Raw genomic sequence first — 12,016 nt, forward strand, 5'->3', positions numbered from 1 at the left:
TTAGTGCTACCTTGTATGGTCTTTACAAGAGAGCGTGGCTCACTGGGTCCCTGGGGGTGTGTCTTTAGGCTGTTTTGCATAATTACACTGTAAGCACCGCCCCTTAGGCAAAGGCTTCAAAAATTTGCAGTAAATAAAAAGGCCCATATATCTGGAACCGTATGGCGGATTTACAAAAAAATAAATAACGGAATACTCAGAAGAGGAGCAGGAATAAAATAAAAGCACAAACTGGTCACTTTTACCAGATCCTCTTTAAATTGCTGAGATCCACTATTATAAACTAAAGCAAAAATCTGCAGATATATTGCTATAATAATATAACAGGACTTTCCCTTTAAGCTATAATTATTTTATGTAATGCTGTCTTATTCCTGAGCTTATCTACCCTGCCCCGGCATATCCATCTGCCATAGCCTATTTTAGGTTTATTCATATTAGCAGGCACTGTGACTGCACTCACCGAATGAGAAGATATGATCGAGATCATGTTACAGTAGATTCCATATAGAATATAAAATACAAGAGAAAAATAATATATTGCTGTAGCGGTGGGGACTAGATTTCTACTCTAAAAACTCATTTCCTGCCCCCTTTCCAATTATGCTGTGCTGGTTATACCTAATGCCATATAAGAAACAAACTCAATGCATTAGGAGAAAGTTTACAAAAAAAGGTGTCAGGGGCTCATAGTAAAAATTAAAATGGCGCCCCGTTCAATTGTTAATTTACACTACCAAACCCTTGCTTGTTTCAGTGTGGCACTTCAAAAAAAAACTTAAAGGGGTTGTCTACTTTTGTGGGCATTTGTTTTTTTTTCTTACTTAAATGCATGCAGATGGGGCTAAAAATCATTTTTGCAATTGTGTTCCATTAAATATTTTGCACCGTTTGCCTTCTATAGCTTCTGCATTCATGTGATGTCAGCCATATTATCTTTAACTCATTGTGCGGCCAGCAATAGACAGTATAATACAGCAGCTATAGGAGGCAAACAGTGGAAATTGTTTTAATGAAACCCAATTGCAAAAATGATGTTTAGCCCCAATTACATGTGACGCGCCCCCTGGGCCATATTCTTTAGGGGAATACCCGGAGCCGGATCAGATGGGGGTTGTAGTCTCCGAGTGGCTGTGACCCGGTCCGTGCCCAGGGTGTCAAACTCAGTTGTATGTGGCAGTCCTACAGATGTTATTAAGTTCTTAATGTCGACTACGCCACCCGTTGTATTGCGGTCACTATGGCCGCCGCTGCAGCAGGGTCCGCTGAGGCCGATGGTGTTGGTGCAGCTTTTGGTGGTATAACCCCCAACGGGTGGGGTATAGCCTCAGGGGGTCAGATGCAGAGGATGGGGGTTGTGGTGGTGCAGCATAGATGGTAATGAAGACAGAGTCGGGTTGTGCAGTTTAGGGTATTTACTCACTGCTGATGTTCCGGTCACTCCAGCTTCAAGTGACCACCCGAGCCGTGCTGCGTCCACCAGGTCCTGGATCCAGCAAACCCCCAAACAAGTCCGGAGCGTGGCCCTGAGCTCTCCTTCTGTCCTTTCCTCTGGCCGTCCCCACTAGTGATCCACCTAGGTCCAGCTCCCTCGGGCCTTCTGTTGGGAGACCCTTGGCCTTGGGTTCCCTGACCCTCCACGTGGTCTGCCTTCGGGGTGGATGTGGTGGGTGGCCGTGGCAGACGCTGCCCACGGCCTCCGGTCTCTGGCTAGGGTGTGCTTTTGCCCCCACCAGTTTGGGCTCCGGTACCCTATTGCCGACTCTTCACCCGGGGATTGAATTTGGGTTCTTAGAGTCCTTTCTTTTTACCCCCTCTGGGTCTCTCTTTCTTCTCCTCTCTCACTCTGGCTCAGGCCGCTCTGCTCCTCTGCTCTCTTTCACTCCTCTGCAGAGGCTGACTGACTGACTGACTCTGACAGACTGACCCTGATCTTTGATGGTGCCCACCTTAAATACTCCCTCTATGTGTGAGCTCAGGTGACCAGCACCCAATGAGCTCCTAACTTTACCCAGGCTGCTCCCCCTATCTGCCCCTACACTACTTGGGATGTTCCACCCCCCTCCCACTCCAGCCAGGAACAGACTCGGTCGTACCTGCACATTTCTAAGTGGGAGTACCGTTGGTCTGTTCCCCGGAAATGGGATGTGTGTAGTGCATGCAGCCTACCGAGCTCAGTTCCACTCTCCATCCTTATCCGGGAGTGGAATATCACACCTCTGGGTTGAGGTGCAATACCCCTGTAGCAGCCGAATCCTCAGGGTGCTACATTCCCCCCTGGTAAATCACAGCACGTCCTCGGGCTGTAAGATATAAACATCCACAAACATACATTTTTTTTTTTTTTTTTTTTTTCATAAACATATAAAACATCATACAAAACATTATATATATATATATCAATAAAACTTTTTCATATCAAACATTCTTGTAGACTTTTCCTCGCTTCTGTTCCTCCTCCGGTCACTGTGCAACGCGTGACCGGGTAAAGTGCGACAGTCTTTTCTTGAAAAATGGTTTTCCTATAAAACCGGTAGGGGGCGCTTTAGGACGCGCAACTATATACAAGGGAAGGTGGCCGCTCTCAGTCCTCGGCCAGGTATTAGGGAGGAATGACCGCTCTCAGTCCTCGGTCAGTGGGATTTAAGGGTTAAACGGGTAAACAGTTCAATTCGCTGGTCCCAACGGGGACTATAATAGCAGCAACAGTTCACTGTGCCCCGACGGGCAACTATATACAGCTTCTGCTCCGCTGTACTTAACGACGACGTCCTCCTGCTCTTTCTTTGTGGTTACCTTTAGCTTCAGACCCGTTCGGGCACGTATGCTGGGCAAATAGATCTTCTCCCAGATGTGGCACTCTTGGTTTTATGGGCGCGGTGGTGGTGGCGCCCGGGTTGCCCAGGCCTTGCGGCCAGGCCTGGGGCACCTGGAAAGTGAAGGGCACCGTAAGGACGGCGGCACCCTGGGCTACTTGGCCCTGCGACCAGGCCGGGGGCTCCGCGGAGGTAGGGGGCGCTGTTGGTATCGCGGCGCCCGGGGGTACTAGGCCTTGCGACCAGGCTGGTGGTACTTCCTGCTTGGTCACGCTCGGGGTCGAGGCGTGTGACGTCACAGGGGTCGCGGCTCCCGTTTGAGGCCTAGTCTGCGGCGGTGACGTTGCAGCGACGGGCACGGCAGGATAGACTTCGGGCTCTGCGACGGGGAGCTGGGGCAGGTACGCGGTTTCCCGGTTTGGGGTATAGACGTCCCCTTTACCTGCCTCCACTCGTTCGGCTCCCTTCTCGGCGCCGTCTCCGGCCTTCAGTCCTCCCGCGCCATCCTCAGAGGCGGTCTGTCTCCTCGTCTCGGGTGGCGTGCTCCGCTGACAGGTCTCGGTCTGCTGGGCCATCTCACGGCTCCACTCCGCCAACGTCTCTCGCTGCACCCGGGCCATCCTCCTTGCGAGGCCCTCCAGAGCGGTCTGTGCACACTCCCGGTCTCGGGGGAGCTGTGCTAGGACCTCCACTAGGCCTAGTGGGGTCGTTGTTTCCAGCAGGCTCCTGACCAACGGGTCGGTGCTGCTCTGCTCTCCCTCCGTTATCTCCAGCAGGCTCCTGGCCAGCAGGCCGGTGCTGCTCTGCTCTCCCTCCTTCGTTTCTAGCAGGCTCCTGGCCAACGGGCCGGTGCTGCTCTGCTTTCTCGCCATCTCCGGGTAAGCTCCTCCGATATTCTTCTCCAGGCTTCTTGCCTCCGGGTGCGCTCTCTCCAGACTGCTCCAAGAGACACCCATCTTTGCTCTCTCCTTTCGTCTCCTCCCCTCTCGAGGGCGGTCCCGGGGCCACTTGGTGACTGTCAGCTCCAGGGGCGGTTCTTTCACGCTGACAGACACCTCTAGCATCACAGTCTCTGTTGGTGGGGGCGGTTTCCACTTTTGGCGCCATTTTCGGTCCTGGCCCACGATGGGAGGTGGCCTCCCGCCACCCTCTGGCACGCCCATAATGGCGTCCGCTCCCCCAAGGCGGGAAATCTTCGGAAATGGCGGGAATCGTCTCCCAGTGGCGGGAAACTCTGCAGATGGCGGGAAAAAGCTGTTAATGGCGGACAACCGGCGGAAATCGACTGGTGATGGGGTCCGATGGCGGGGACCCTCCGGAACCGGCGGGAGACTTCTTTTTGAGGTAAACTCGTTCTTTTCTTCAGGCACGCAGTACCCGGGTGTTGCGGGCACGCTATCCTGCCGACTACGCCAAAGTTGACGCGCCCCCTGGGCCATATTCTTTAGGGGGAATACCCGGAGCCGGATCAGATGGGAGTTGTAGTCGCCGAGTGGCTGTGACCCGGTCCGTGCCCAGGGTGTCAAACTCAGTTGTATGTGGCAGTCCTACAGATGTTATTAAGTTCTTAATGTCGACTACGCCACCCGTTGTATTGCGGTCACTATGGCCGCCGCTGCAGCAGGGTCCGCTGAGGCCGATGGTGTTGGTGCAGCTTTTGGTGGTATAACCCCCAACGGGTGGGGTATAGCCTCAGGGGGTCAGATGCAGAGGATGGGGGTTGTGGTGGTGCAGCATAGATGGTAATGAAGACAGAGTCGGGTTGTGCAGTTTAGGGTATTTACTCACTGCTGATGTTCCGGTCACTCCAGCTTCAAGTGACCACCCGAGCCGTGCTGCGTCCACCAGGTCCTGGATCCAGCAAACCCCCAAACAAGTCCGGAGCGTGGCCCTGAGCTCTCCTTCTGTCCTTTCCTCTGGCCGTCCCCACTAGTGATCCACCTAGGTCCAGCTCCCTCGGGCCTTCTGTTGGGAGACCCTTGGCCTTGGGTTCCCTGACCCTCCACGTGGTCTGCCTTCGGGGTGGATGTGGTGGGTGGCCGTGGCAGACGCTGCCCACGGCCTCCGGTCTCTGGCTAGGGTGTGCTTTTGCCCCCACCAGTTTGGGCTCCGGTACCCTATTGCCGACTCTTCACCCGGGGATTGAATTTGGGTTCTTAGAGTCCTTTCTTTTTACCCCCTCTGGGTCTCTCTTTCTTCTCCTCTCTCACTCTGGCTCAGGCCGCTCTGCTCCTCTGCTCTCTTTCACTCCTCTGCAGAGGCTGACTGACTGACTGACTCTGACAGACTGACCCTGATCTTTGATGGTGCCCACCTTAAATACTCCCTCTATGTGTGAGCTCAGGTGACCAGCACCCAATGAGCTCCTAACTTTACCCAGGCTGCTCCCCCTATCTGCCCCTACACTACTTGGGATGTTCCACCCCCCTCCCACTCCAGCCAGGAACAGACTCGGTCGTACCTGCACATTTCTAAGTGGGAGTACCGTTGGTCTGTTCCCCGGAAATGGGATGTGTGTAGTGCATGCAGCCTACCGAGCTCAGTTCCACTCTCCATCCTTATCCGGGAGTGGAATATCACACCTCTGGGTTGAGGTGCAATACCCCTGTAGCAGCCGAATCCTCAGGGTGCTACACATGCATTTAAGTAAGAAAAAAAAATGTTCACAAAGGTGGACAACCCCTTTAAGTTTTAAAAGTGAGCCAATTAAGTGGAGACCACTGAGCCGCTCCCACTGTTTCTCCATGACCGGCTCAGCATGACTGACAGCTCTCTTCCTACTTGCGCCACAGATGGTGTGCAGTGTGTTCCACATTAACGCCATCATCTGTCTCAGTCAGGTATCATTTCCTACACTTTACACCATTGGGACTGTAACATAAGTTAAGGTTGTACCTTTTGCAGCGGATGCGAATACTACGTAAGGTACTTCTTGAAGAAAGAAGGTCAATCTGCTTAGGAACACAACAAAGAATATTCTTCAAGGCTCCCTGATGACCCAGCGATATAGGGAGAAACGTGGGACACAGTTTTATATTATTATATATTTCCATCTCTTCACAACATAAAGTTTTTCAGTAGATTTTCTATCACGGTATGTTTGGGATTATGAATCCATTCTAGAAGTAGCTTGTTATCTAGTGTTTGCTTCTATGTACAGCTTGGCTTTAACCTTTTAATTAAAAGTGAAGTTTTAGTCAAAACTTTCTTCTGCGTCGTACATATGTGGTGACTTTTTTGATATATTAATGGAATATTTCTGTGAAGTAGTAAGATAAAAGCATTTTATTAAAGGGGTTTTCCTTTCACTCTGTGTGACTGCAGACAGCCCAATCCCAACAGTTTGCAATGTGCACACTATCAGGATTCCCCTCTATTTCCAGCTTGTGTGATCATGTGCTGACTCGCTTCTCATCCGCTTCTCTCAATGCTTTATTGAGAGAAGCTAGTCATCGCCAGACCACATGTATGCAAATCGTTTGTTGAGGTCACATGACAGACCCATTGAGATGGAAATACATGGGAATCTTGATAGTGGGCAAATTGCACACTGTCATTATTTTTTCTTAATCTGCAATTGCATAAAGTGACTGCAATAACTTAGCTCAGAAAGTTTCTTCAAGGCCACAGTCCCACTATCAGTATTTGGTCAGTATTTTTTCTCAGGAGTGGGAGCCAAAACCAGGTGAGGAACAATCAGAGAAAAGGTATAATAGAAACAAGTCACCAATTCTGCATTTATCACCCACTCCTGGTTTTGGCTCCCACTCCTGAAAAAAAATACTGACCAAATACTGGTAGTGGGGTCATGGCCTAAAGGTGTACTAGGCATTTAATTCTGTTTTTTTTTAATTATTATTAATAATATAATTAATATTAATATCACAATGGAGAGCCCAAAGCTCAGTACTATAGAGCAATCGTTCCTCACTAATGTAATTTTTTTTGTTTTATTGAGTTTTTTCATTATTAGCAAAGAAACATTGCAGAATTAGACAAATAATGAAAAACAAACAGAACATACAGTAAAATGATTTTTTTTCCATCTTCTAGTCTAGTATTTCTTTTTAAGCCAAAGCCAGGAGTAAATCATACCAAAAGGAAATACTGCACCAAAAACTGAATGTGTGCATTTTGCCTATTAGAAAACACATAGGCAAAAGACTTCGATAGGATACAAGTCTGGAAGGGGAGGACTGATACAAGTTTTCGAAGTTTATAAAAAAAAAATAATAAAAAGCAGAAAAGAATTTACCAAAATTGGAAAAAATATAAAAGGACCATTTTTTTTTAGTAGTGGACATTGGACTCATAAGGCGAAATAGAATTTTTTGGCTCTGGTTGGAATTTTGATCACAGCTGAGATTAGTCCTAGAGGAGCGGACACTTCTCGCACACTTCTCTTACAAGTGTTAGAATTTCCTTACATGATTAACCCCGTGTATTACTGAAAAGCAATAGAGGATTAACCGATGGACCTATAGGCCAATAGCAGCTATTGTTTAATAGAGCAGCACCTACAATGATGGATCCTGCCGCTGTCACCCTAAAAGGGGGAACATAATAGGAAACAGCACCCACCCCTGATCCACACTGTACCCACTTCACCCACTTACTGCAACACAAACAAGAATCCTGCATCCTCGGCAAAGACGCCAGTCATCTTCAGCACAACTTATATATTATTTAAAGCTTCCGATCTTGTCTATCAACCTCTTTTCTACACACTAAAAAGCTCTGCGAAAATCCCATCCCCATCACTTAACCACCACCAGGAACGTGTAAACTTCCGTCGATATGCACCGATCACCAAGAAAGTAACATAAAAGTGAGAAAACCCATTAAGACTACGTAATATCCAGCCATGATGCTCGATCCTTGCCATCAATGGTGACATTAGACAAATGAGAACGTGGAAATGTCAAATAAATATGAAAATGCATATATACATACAGAGAAGAATTGACCCTGGTCTTATGCCTTTGATATTTGTGGTCTTACATAGGACTGCAGGAAAACCTTTAAGTTATCTCAACTTGAGAGGTTGTGATTGAGACGAGATGAAACTATATACATCTATATAATGAGGAATGATAAGAGGTAGAAATAAAGGATGACTTACAGTGGTGTCTCTTCATAGGTAGAGTTCAATGAGAAGCCCCAGGGGTCCAGCTCCGCGCTCCGCTGTTCCCCCAGCTGTGACCCCAGCACATGGTCAGGATGAAGCAGGTTTTCCCTTTGCTTTGCATGAGAATATTACTGATTTTACTCTCTTGTCTTTCAAGAGTCGATTAACAATGCAACCTCTGCCTATGTATCCAGCTGTGCGCTTCCTCAGTGCCTCCGAAAAGCAGGCAGCACATTCTTCCCAGGGCTTCCTCTATGGAGCAATCAGTGAGCAGACACTCCTGGTCAGGATGCTGCCCTGTATTCTGCTGATCCTCCCCTTCCTATCTGACTGTGAGCAGCAGCAGCAGCACACAGCGGCACGGTCCCCCAGGACTGCTTTTTCCTTGTATGTCAGATCTATACTCTTCTGTAGATCTTATCAAATGCAAATATGGGTTAAACCGTCTGTTCCTGTGCAACCTGTACAGAAAACCACAAACCGCTGCTATCATCGCATTGTTTTGTTGTTTTTTTTTCCTTTTCCTGCAATGCACGGTGAAGGGAGATCAAACACGAGTCAAAAGTCGAAAGGCATTTTTTAAGGGCTCACATACATGTGGGTGTATCTCCGCCAGATGTGCACGCAAAAGACGGTTAATCTATATGATCCATAAAATAATCTCTTGCCATCTGGCTGCGAGAAAAATGTCACCACATAGACAAACGCACTCTACTGAAAGTCATGCCCGCTACCCCTATTCTGCTTTACAAATGGTCGCTGTCAACTATACTGCTGCCTTATGGTGCTAAAACAACCGTACGCTGGAATTAAAAGACAGTTTTCAAAATGAAGTTGTGGGTCATAAATTATTCAACTTTTGTTCCATGCTAATAAAATAACAATAATAATGCAATATATTAAGCAAGCTCAATATAAAGTAGGGACAAATAATACTGCCATATAAGGCTTAAAGATTACCAGCATTCGGCGCCAATACCACCATACAATGCCAAAATAATGATTTCATAGTGAATATGAATAATGCCATCACAGACCGTAATAACATATAAAACTACTATATTTTTCACACAGCATTGCAAACCCATGCCAAAATAAATCTGTCTCTGAATAATACCGCCATACAATGCTTGCATAATGAAGATCAAGGCAATGCCACTGATGGTCAAGGGCAGTTAAGTGGTTAATGGTGGTCTAGAGACGCATACAGGCTCTACTTTGGGCAGATCTTGGTGGTCCAGTGTTTGGGAGAGACTTAGTAAAGTATTAACAAACTATAACCATGAACACCGAGTACCATCGGCTGTTAGCTCAGCACATTCCCTCAACAGCATAAGCCTGCAGCAGTTGTATCAGTAAGTGGATGCATGTTATTGATGATGGAAAAAAAAAAAAAGATCAATATGGTGGAAAAAATTTGCTCATAGAATTTTCGCCTACCTTTCTCAGCTATACTGGGTGGGTTTGCAAAAGTGCAACGCAGCATGCTAGCGTATTGTTTAAGCCCTATCATGCAAAAACGTACAATCAATCATCTTATTTAATAAGACCCTGCAAAATCAAGGAGACTCAACTATAATGTATAAATAATCTATAATCCTTATTTAGCCATAATATATATTTAAAAAAAGTGTATAAGGCTGTGTGCCCACTAAGCGTTTTTTAAGCGTTTCCGCAGGTGCAATTCCGCCGCAGAAACGCTTAAAAAACGCCTGGTAGAAGGCCTGCCATGTTCCCCAATGATAATCCGCATGAAATTTACGCTGCGGATTATCATTGCGGAAAAATACGCAGCACTACCAATTATTTTGCGTTCTCGCCGCCATTGACTTGCATTAAATCGCTTAATATCCGCATGACTACATGTGCACATGCGGATATTAAGCGATCTAATGTGCGGATGATACCCAGTCTGAAGAAGAGGAGACTCTCCTCCAGACCCGGGTGCCATAGAACCTGTAAAAAAAAAAAAGAATTTAAAATAAAAATATACATTATACTCACCTTCTGATGGCCCCCGGTCTCCTCAGAGATGCGTCCTGGCTCCCCGGCGGCTCGCGATGGTCTAAAAGGACCTTCCATGACGTCATTTAGTCATGTGACGGGTCATGCGAAAGCTGACGTCGGCGGTCGCGTGACCTGTCACATGACTAAATGACGTCATGGAAGGTCCTTTTACACAACCGCGAGATATCGGGGAGACCGGACGCATCGGATAAGAAGACCGGGGGCCAACGGAAGGTAAGTATAATGGTTTTTTTTAAATTTTTTACCATTTTTATTCTTTTTTTTAACTAACTTGGTCACACTACATAAATTCATGCCGGTTGCATATATTTATATAGTGTGATCAAGTTGTCAAGCACTTTCCAAGTGATGCTAAAATTGCTTGGAAAGCGCTTGATAACCCGCATGCGGAAATGCATGTGAAGAACACTTCACATCCACATGTCCCTGGCAGGAAAAACGCATGTGCAATCCGCATGTACAATCCCCATGTACAATCCACATGTACAATCCGCATGCATTTTTTCTGCCAGGGAGATGCAGAAACGCTCAGGAAAAATCCGGAGCATTTCTGCATCGTGGGCACATAGCCTCAAATGGGAGAATAAATGATGCACAAAAAGGTATGATGGCATGCTGCAAAGATCTAAGAATCCAATACTATGAAAGTGCTAGTGCATTGCCAGACCTGGCAATAATTCATCAGGAAGTAAATCAAATATATATACTGTATATAATGCATAATGCATTGGTTTGAAAAAAAAAAGCTTTTGATGAAATAAAAGTCAAATCAAAAAACAAAATAATTCCTTAAAGGAACCCGAACTAGGAAAAATGAGAAAGAAGGAGAAGTTCCATAAATAATATGACACATCCCATAATGTCAGAGTTAACAGAGCATCTATCAGAGCTACTCCTAATGCACATTTCACGTTAGCTTCTTCTAAAGGATACTTTGTTATTTCATTTGACTCTATATCATAAAAATAATTTTTTAAACCATTGTTAATCAGGGCTGTGGAGTCGGTGTCCATTTTGGTGGAGTCGGAGTTGGTATAAAATGGACCGACTCCGACTCCTAAAATATATAATAAATTGGGTACAGTAGTTCAATGAAGGATGTGCTGCAAATGTTTTCATAAGAATTTGTGAAAGTTATTAAACGTCCTATAAATGTCTGTTCTATTCCTGATTTAAGGATCTCGGCTTTTAGTTGAGATGAATCTGTGCTACACTTTATGTACAAGCTCAGTAGTGAGGCCGGGCTGAGGAGTCGGAGTCCGGAGTCAAGGAAATTGAGGAGTCAGAGGTTTGGCTTACTGATTCCACAGCCATGATATATAGGTGCTTCTCACAAAATTAGAATATCATCAAAAAGTTAATTTATTTCAGTTATTCAATCCAAAAAGTGAAACTCATATATTATATAGAGTCATTAAAAACAGAGTGATCTATTTCAAGTGTTTATTTCTGTTAATGTTGATGATTATGGCTTACAGCCAATAAAAACACAAAAGTCATTATCTCAGTAAATTAGAATAATTAACAAAAAACACCTGCAAAGGCTTCCAAACCTTTTAAAAAGGTCCCTTAGTCTGTTTCAGTAGGCTCCACAATCATGGGGAAGACTGCTGACTTGACAGATGTCCAGAAGGCAGTCATTGACAAGGAGGGTAAGCCACAAAATGTAATTGCTAAAGAAGCTGGCTGTTCACAGAGTGCTGTGTCCAAGCATATTAATGGAATGTTGAGTGGAAGGAAAAATATGGTAGAAAAAGGTGCACAAGCAACCGGGATAACCAAAGCCTTGAAAGGATTGTTAAGAAAAGGCCATTCAAAATTTTGGGGGAGATTCACAAGGTGTGGACTGCTGCAGGAGTCATTGCTTCAAGAGCCACCACACACAGACGTATCCAGGACATGGGCTACAAGTGTCGCATTCCTGGTGTCAAGCCACTCATGACCAATAGACAACGCCAGGAGCGTCTTACCTGGGCCAAGGAGAAAAAGACCTGGACTGTTGCTCAATGGTCCAAGGTGGTGTTTTCAGATGAAAGTAAATTTT

General features: G+C 46.1%; 1 protein-coding gene across 4 annotated transcripts in view; it reads right to left on the reverse strand.

The window, feature by feature from the left end:
- RAPGEF4 (Rap guanine nucleotide exchange factor 4) overlaps positions 1 to 12,016 on the reverse strand; it is a 370,796-nt gene that overhangs the window by 226,652 nt on the left and 132,128 nt on the right. Inside the window, exon 1 of one of the 4 annotated variants that reach the window (XM_073646935.1) lies at positions 7,939 to 8,418. The exons of the other annotated variants lie outside the window; for them this stretch is intronic. The gene's annotated coding sequence lies outside the window, so the exon portion shown is untranslated. Of the gene's footprint in view, positions 1 to 7,938; positions 8,419 to 12,016 lie in introns of those variants that run through there. 4 annotated transcript variants of the gene reach the window in all.

The sequence above is a fragment of the Phyllobates terribilis genome, unplaced genomic scaffold, assembly GCF_046119375.1.
Source record: "Phyllobates terribilis strain yellow unplaced genomic scaffold, ASM4611937v1 Scaffold_9__5_contigs__length_417890890, whole genome shotgun sequence".
NCBI lineage: Eukaryota > Metazoa > Chordata > Amphibia > Anura > Dendrobatidae > Phyllobates > Phyllobates terribilis.